General features: G+C 32.2%; 1 long non-coding RNA gene across 1 annotated transcript; it reads right to left on the bottom strand.

The window, feature by feature from the left end:
* Positions 1 to 2,833: 2,833 nt before the first annotated feature.
* On the bottom strand, positions 2,834 to 4,672 carry LOC134252234 (uncharacterized). The gene is made up of 3 exons (XR_009988940.1): positions 4,538 to 4,672; positions 4,018 to 4,073; positions 2,834 to 3,448 (listed from the first exon to the last, which is right to left on the bottom strand). It is a non-coding gene; the product is annotated as an uncharacterized LOC134252234 (long non-coding RNA).
* Between the last annotated feature and the right edge of the window lie 2,343 nt (positions 4,673 to 7,015).

Here is a 7,015-nt window from a genome sequence, read left to right as displayed (position 1 = left end):
GTTTATAAACACATCTCCAGTTGATGACCGTGTTATACTTGTCAAACCTGATTCAGAACTTGAAAAGTTGAATGCTAACTCTACAGACATAGAATGCAGTAATATAGTCAAAAGATATGCAAAACGTCCAAAACAACTTGAAAACTGGTGTTAGCTGACTATGTCTTACAGATAGATGTAGTTTTACCAAAAGAAAATGTAACCCAGCTGTCAGAAATGGAAACAAATGATGATGAGACACACCAGTCAGAAAATGAAGACAGTGGATCTGATACTGAAAGTGAATTTAAAGATGATAGCACATTAGTTGTGTTGAAAAATGGAATCAAAATCAAGCGCAGAAAAACGCCAAGAGTTATAAGATATGTGCGCTATAGTTTAAAGACAGACCCAGAAAATTACTATAGAGAAAAACTAATGCTGTTCACTCCATGGCGAAATGAAAGTTCTGATCTTCTGTGTGGACAGCAGAGCTTTGAGCCGTCATTTAACCAGAAGAAATTTTTCTTAGCTCAGAAAATCAAACAGTATGAACACAATGCTGATGCGCTTGAGCAGGCAGAACAGATGGCGCAAGATGATTTGACAGAAGCATATGATGAATTAGCTCCTGGTGCTCAACAAACTGAGGCAGAAGATGAATATGAAGGAAATGTTGACTCTGAAAAATTTGTACACTTTAATCCTGAAAGGCCAATTGAACAGAGAGAGTGTGACTTAGGAAATGATGTTGGAATTCCATCAACAAGACAACTGAGTGACCAGAGTTCTGTTAGATTACCTGATGATGAGTATTTAAAGCTTGTAGCTAGTCTGAATTTGAAGCAACGTGAATTTTTTAATCATGTTATACAGTGGATCAAATGTAAACGGGAACCTATTCATGCATATCTGTCAGAAGGTGCAGGCGTTGGGAAGTCAGTGTTAATCAGAGCGCTTTATCAAGCTTTACATCGGTATTTATGTGCTAAGGAGGGAGAAAATCCAGACGATATACGAATTCTTCTTTGTGCATACACTGGTAAAGCTGCATTTAACATTGGTGGTCAAACAATTGCTTCTGGATTTCATCAAAAAATTAACCAAAGGCAGCAAAACATGCATTGTGATGAACTGAACACATTTAGAAGAAGGATATGGAAATAACGAACAGTATTCAATCTCAACGTCCATCAAACAATATACAAAATAAGAGCAGAGCAAACACGGACCTCCGAAACATCAGAGGTGGGATCAGGTGCCATGGAGGAGTGAGCATCCCCTGCCGACCGGTCACACCCGCCGTGTGCTCGTTGTCATAATCAGGAAATAACGGAAAAAATCCGTCGTCAATTCAGTGTATAAATAATGGACTAACAATTGGTATGAAAAACGTCAGTCAGCATTTCATTCAATGATAAATTGTATTTGCTGACAAGGTCGTTGTATCGACCATAGAATTTACGAATTGATGACTTTAAACGAGACTGTTGATATTCTTGTTTCATCAACTTGCTTGTCAATAATTTACTTCGTTTAAGAAATTGTTCATACGTAGAGCATGCTCTTGCGTATCGAATACAACTGAGATATATATACTCCGTATGCAGGTGATGAAGGTACAGTGCTGCTATCCTATAAGTTGACAATTTTATCCTATCCTATCGTGAATCCTGCATCCACAATCCTATCCTGTGATTTCAGTCTAATCCTATCCTATCCTATCCTGCAACTCTCAGTTTTTTAATATTTAGGAATTAAATTGACAAAACGAAAAAAAAGGAATTACCAGAAAATAAAATAAAATCAGATATAGTTATGGTATTCATTTCAATGTTATATATTTTAATGGAGAAAAATAATCGAGATCGGCATTCCATAATTCCCGACTAACCGTTCCGCAAAATTAAATTTACGATTATCATAACCATGTTAAAAAAAATGTTAACAAACAGATCGTTATTACACGTGGACAAATACTGATTTTGCAAACATATGAAATGTAATTGGCCTATCAGAAGAATTTAAGAAAAATATACTTAGTGTTTTAAATTTCCTACTTACAATGATCGTGAGACCGGCCGGGAACGCGACTTGCGTCTAACGTGTAATATTTAATTATTTTTAAAAATTATATGCCTATATAGTAATAATGTTTAAGTATATGTTTCATGTAAAATTTATTTTTTTTCCTAAAACTAATCACCATGAAAATAACATGCATGTAAATGTATAGATCTAGTCTAACTGTACCTGTGTAACGGTTTTTCTGTATGCAATTCTGAAGAAGAAGAAGATATGACTAGACCAAACAGACTAGTTAAATGTAGATCTAGAATATCTTGACTTTCACATATCAAACATTTTTAATGTGAAATTGTCTTATAATATCAATATTAATTGTATGATTTTTTAATTTAAATTCAGTAATTTATTCTTTTTTATTTTTAATTTCAGTTCATCATATATAATTGCATGTGATATTTTTCAAACATGCAAAATATATAGTTGCTAATTCAAGATAATCTTATTGTTTTTTTTTTCATTTCACTTCAGTTTCTCCTCAGTTTATGGTCAGCTCAATACCGTACAAATGTATTTCAATTTTCAATTTTTTTTATGTGTGAAAATTTAATAATTTTTGTTTAATAGAATATTTTTTTCTAAATTTGATATTGGTTGACAGATTTACATTAATAAATATTGTAGTGAGGTCACACATGTTTATAAGATCTTATAAAACATGCACGAGAAATTCGGAATTCACATTTTAAACATGTATAACTCATTCTTAAGTAAAACAAGTTTATATTTGATCTTGAATGTTAATCAGTGTCAGATTGAGAAATATTAAAATGCTCCACATGTTCCTTAGATCTTATAAAACATGCATAAGAATTCACAGTACTTACAGGATTTATAACACATTCTTGAGTAAACTTTGTATTTGACCTTAACATTTGATCTTAAAATTTTCAGTGTTTAAATGAGGAAAAATACTTTATCAAGTTCACAATATTTTTATTCAAGGTGATTCCTCAACAATGTTTAACAATTGATTTAATTGAATATTCCATTACCATGAGACAGCCATTAAAAGTATCCATGTACATCATTTATGAATTTCAATTCTAAGATCACAGATACATGCACATGAACTTTGTTTAAATTAAAGTTTATAAATGTTTTTATTACACTTGTATAATGTTTCACATGCATATAATTTGGCTTTCTTAACCGTCGCTCAAATTGAAATTCAAATGTCAGAGTTATTGTCAGAGAGATGGTCATAAACCGAACAGTTCATCAAATGTCAACAATGCACAGAAAACACACTGATCTCCTTAATAAAAACACCATAATTTCAGACTTAGGACTCCGTGACACTGGTTTGAACATCTTTCATCATTTACACTAACAGCATATGGCATGAACTGCATTCTGTACAGCTGTAAATGTCCAGCGTTTCCTGAAAAAAAAATAAATGATATTATAGACATGTTGATTGTAAATTTTGTCACAAACATTTCATACACATTTAACATGTTTAAAATGTTTTGGATTGTGACTATCTTTCACATTTCATGTACAATTTCACCTTTTTTTCATAAAAGTAATGCATATAGAAATCATGAAAAATAAAATCTTATACTGCAAACTCAGTCATATAAAAGAAAAAAAAATTATTCAACATAATTTACTCGTAGATTATAATTCATTTTACCTTGTCAACTTGCTAACAAGCATGAATACATTTGTTTTAGTGACTTTTCTCTATTTCTGCTTGTATTTATCTATTTAATGTTTTTTATGTTTTTTTTTTGGTCTTGAAATTTAAATATGAAAATCTATGATACTATATGTAACATGATGACCAGAAAAATTCAACATTTCTTTTAGTTTTACTCTCAATATTTTTGAAAGAAGAAAATCACTTGTTCCGGGTAACTGCAGATATGTCACGTCAACTCAGATAATGATGTTTATGTATTTTAATGACCATGTAAAAATACATGATAAAAATAAAATCATACATACTTTTGAGGTTGAAATCCCTGTAATACAATGACACATGAGTGCAGACAATCCATTTTCTGTAATTATTAAAATGACAAGATTAACTTATGTTTCATAACTCACAATACATCAAAAATACATGTACAATATGTAAGTGCACTGCTTATTAGTGAGCTCCTCAAACATTTAAGCAGAAGCATTAATTTATTATTAATTACACAGAAATAAAAAAAAAACAACAACTATTTTCTGACCTTATTAAGGAAATGATAAGAGTAACAACCTGATTTAGGCATAATACATATGATTGTTATAGTCTTAGAGCTCATTGATATCTGATTGAATCAAATGACAGAGTATTTGTAAATATTACCCCCCCCCCCACACTTCTGTCTTCACTACTTCTTTTTCCGCACCCGATTTTTGTTTATATTAATAAATAGAATAAAATGTTTATATTTTAAGACATGAGAACACTGTTCAAAGGGATAAATATGTATAAAAATGCACACATACTGTGTACAGTGTGAAGTATACTTACATGATATCGCACATCATCTATTCAAGTTCGCTGCTGACGGTTCCTGTGGAATTATCCAAACAAACATAGCATATTTAACAGAAAAACATGTTAATACACTTTTACACAAGTAAGTATCGGTTAAATCATCCAAACGAGCTGAAGAAATACGGTCTTTCGATGCCTGCACTCTTCGTTGTTTACATTCCCAAATCTTCCGGTGATCGTTCACGGTTAGATCGTACGCCATGTTACTCGATGTTTATAATGTAAATATGTGTTTAGAGAAAAGAATGTTTTATTTTCTTTTGAAAAAATTATAAATCTTTCTTTAGTTAACATTTTATACCGTATTTCGTTTTTGTAATTTATTCTGAAATATGAATTAACCGTTGCTCGAATCTGATTGGCTGTAGGATACAGGATAGGATAGGATAGGATAGGATTGGATTAACTTCTATATGTTTCTATCGTGAATCCTCAATCCTGAATCCTATCCGATCCTATCCCATGTCAACTTGTGGGATAGCAGCACTGTATATTGCTGCATAAGTAAGGGAAGTTGACGATAGAAAAGTTAAAGTCATCACGTTTATCATATAGCTTGGTTGTTAGATTACCATTAGTGTCTTTTTCAAGTAAAATATCCAAGTATGAAGCAGAAGTGTCGGACTTTGTGGTATCTTTTATCTCAAGCTCACCAGGATATATCGTTAGGAATGGAAATTATCATTATTAATTGACAATACGTCGTCGATATATCTAAATGTCGAGTTGAAGGCCACAGCAAGTGTTTTCTTCTTTTCACGCATAAGATTTTGCATAAATTCTGCTTCATATGAATATAAAAATAAGTCTGCTAATAACGGAGCGCAATTTGTACCCATGGGAATTCCAATAGATTGTTGGAATACCTGGTCTCCAAAAACCACATAGATATTGTCAATCAGAAACTCAAGCATCTTCTTGATGTCAACTTCAGAGTACTTATGTGTGCAATCAGAATCTGTTTTAACAAAATAATTTTTCAAATGACCAATGACGAGGTAAGTAAATTTACGAGTTCCATTTTTGTTGAAGAAGCAGCTGTCAATGATATCAAAAAGCCTGGATTTTAATTTGTCGTGGGGAATTGTTGTGTATAAAGTTGAAAAGTCGTAAGTTTTTAAACTGTTGATTTTTGTAAAGTCTTGTGATTTCAAATTGTCCAAAAGTTCTTTAGAATTTTTAAATATCCACATCTGATTTACACCACTTCTTGAATATATAGTTGTACAGTACTCTTGAAGTTTTTCTTTCACTACTGTCAATATTTTAGTCAGAAGTAACGAAAGAGGCTTGGTTGAACATTTACTGGAACCTGCAATGTATCTTTGTTTGTAAGGATTCTTATGAAGTTTCGGAATCCAATATATGTAAGGTAGTTCAAATTCATTTTGGCTCTGTGGAATATTAAAAGTATTCAAAACTGACAGGTGATTTTGAAGAATTTCTTCCTTAGAAAGAGAAGTATGAGTATAAGTAGGATTACCACTTGTAGAATTAAATCCAAGTTCTTCTAGAATGCAATTTATATAATGAGCCTTACAAACGAACACAATGTTGTTACCTGCTTTGTCGGCAGGAACCAGTACGTACTGATCGTGTAATCTATCTAATTCTTTTTTCACTTCTGGTTTATTGAACACAGAAGGATAGATGGTTTTCATTTTGCCCATGTAGAACTTAATACAGAAATTTGTCTGTTGTCATCATAGATGAAATTTCAATGGTTGGCAATGCAAAGTTGGAATTTATCAACGATAGACTTCAGCTTCTTACTGGTTTGAAAAGGCCCTTTAAAGACATTAGTATTACTGCTGTTGGAGATTTCTTTCAACTTTAACCAATCATGGATGGATGGATTTTTCAGGATTTAAAACAAAATGCCCATTAAGCACTTGCATGTAATCTTTGGAAAGAAAACTTCACCTTATTTGAGTTAGACGAAGTAATGCGACAAAAGGATGATTTAGAATTTGCACAGCTTTTGAACCGTCTTCGTCACAATGAGATGACTTCTGAGGACTTGGATATAATTCACAAGTGCATCATTCCTGAAAATTGTCCTGATTATCCGCACAATGCTCCCCATCTTTGTACAGTGAATGCAAAAGTAGATGAATATAACAATAAACTTATATAGCAACTTCCTGGTGAAAAAATCATTCTGAAAGCTGTTGACAGTGTCATCCAAGACCACAGTAAGACTGTGAAAAACCGACTACTAAGATCATTACAAAATCAAGATGATGTAAGCAAAACTGCAAACCTCATGACAAGCCTAACTCTAGCCATTGGAATGATATATATGACATTACAGTAAATATTGATGTTACTGATGGCTTGACAAATGGTTCATCATGTACTGTATTTCTTTTGAAAACAGATTACCTGGTGTATAAAGGCCAAGTTAAGGGGGGTGAAGTTTTTGGATTTTGCAGTGGGAGTTCTGACAAA

Source organism: Saccostrea cucullata, unplaced genomic scaffold (genome assembly GCF_032062105.1).
Source record: "Saccostrea cucullata isolate Sc308-1 unplaced genomic scaffold, CSIRO_AGI_Scuc_v1 ctg19760, whole genome shotgun sequence".
Classification (NCBI taxonomy): Eukaryota; Metazoa; Mollusca; class Bivalvia; order Ostreida; family Ostreidae; genus Saccostrea; species Saccostrea cuccullata.
This window is presented reverse-complemented; position numbering and strand designations above follow the sequence as displayed.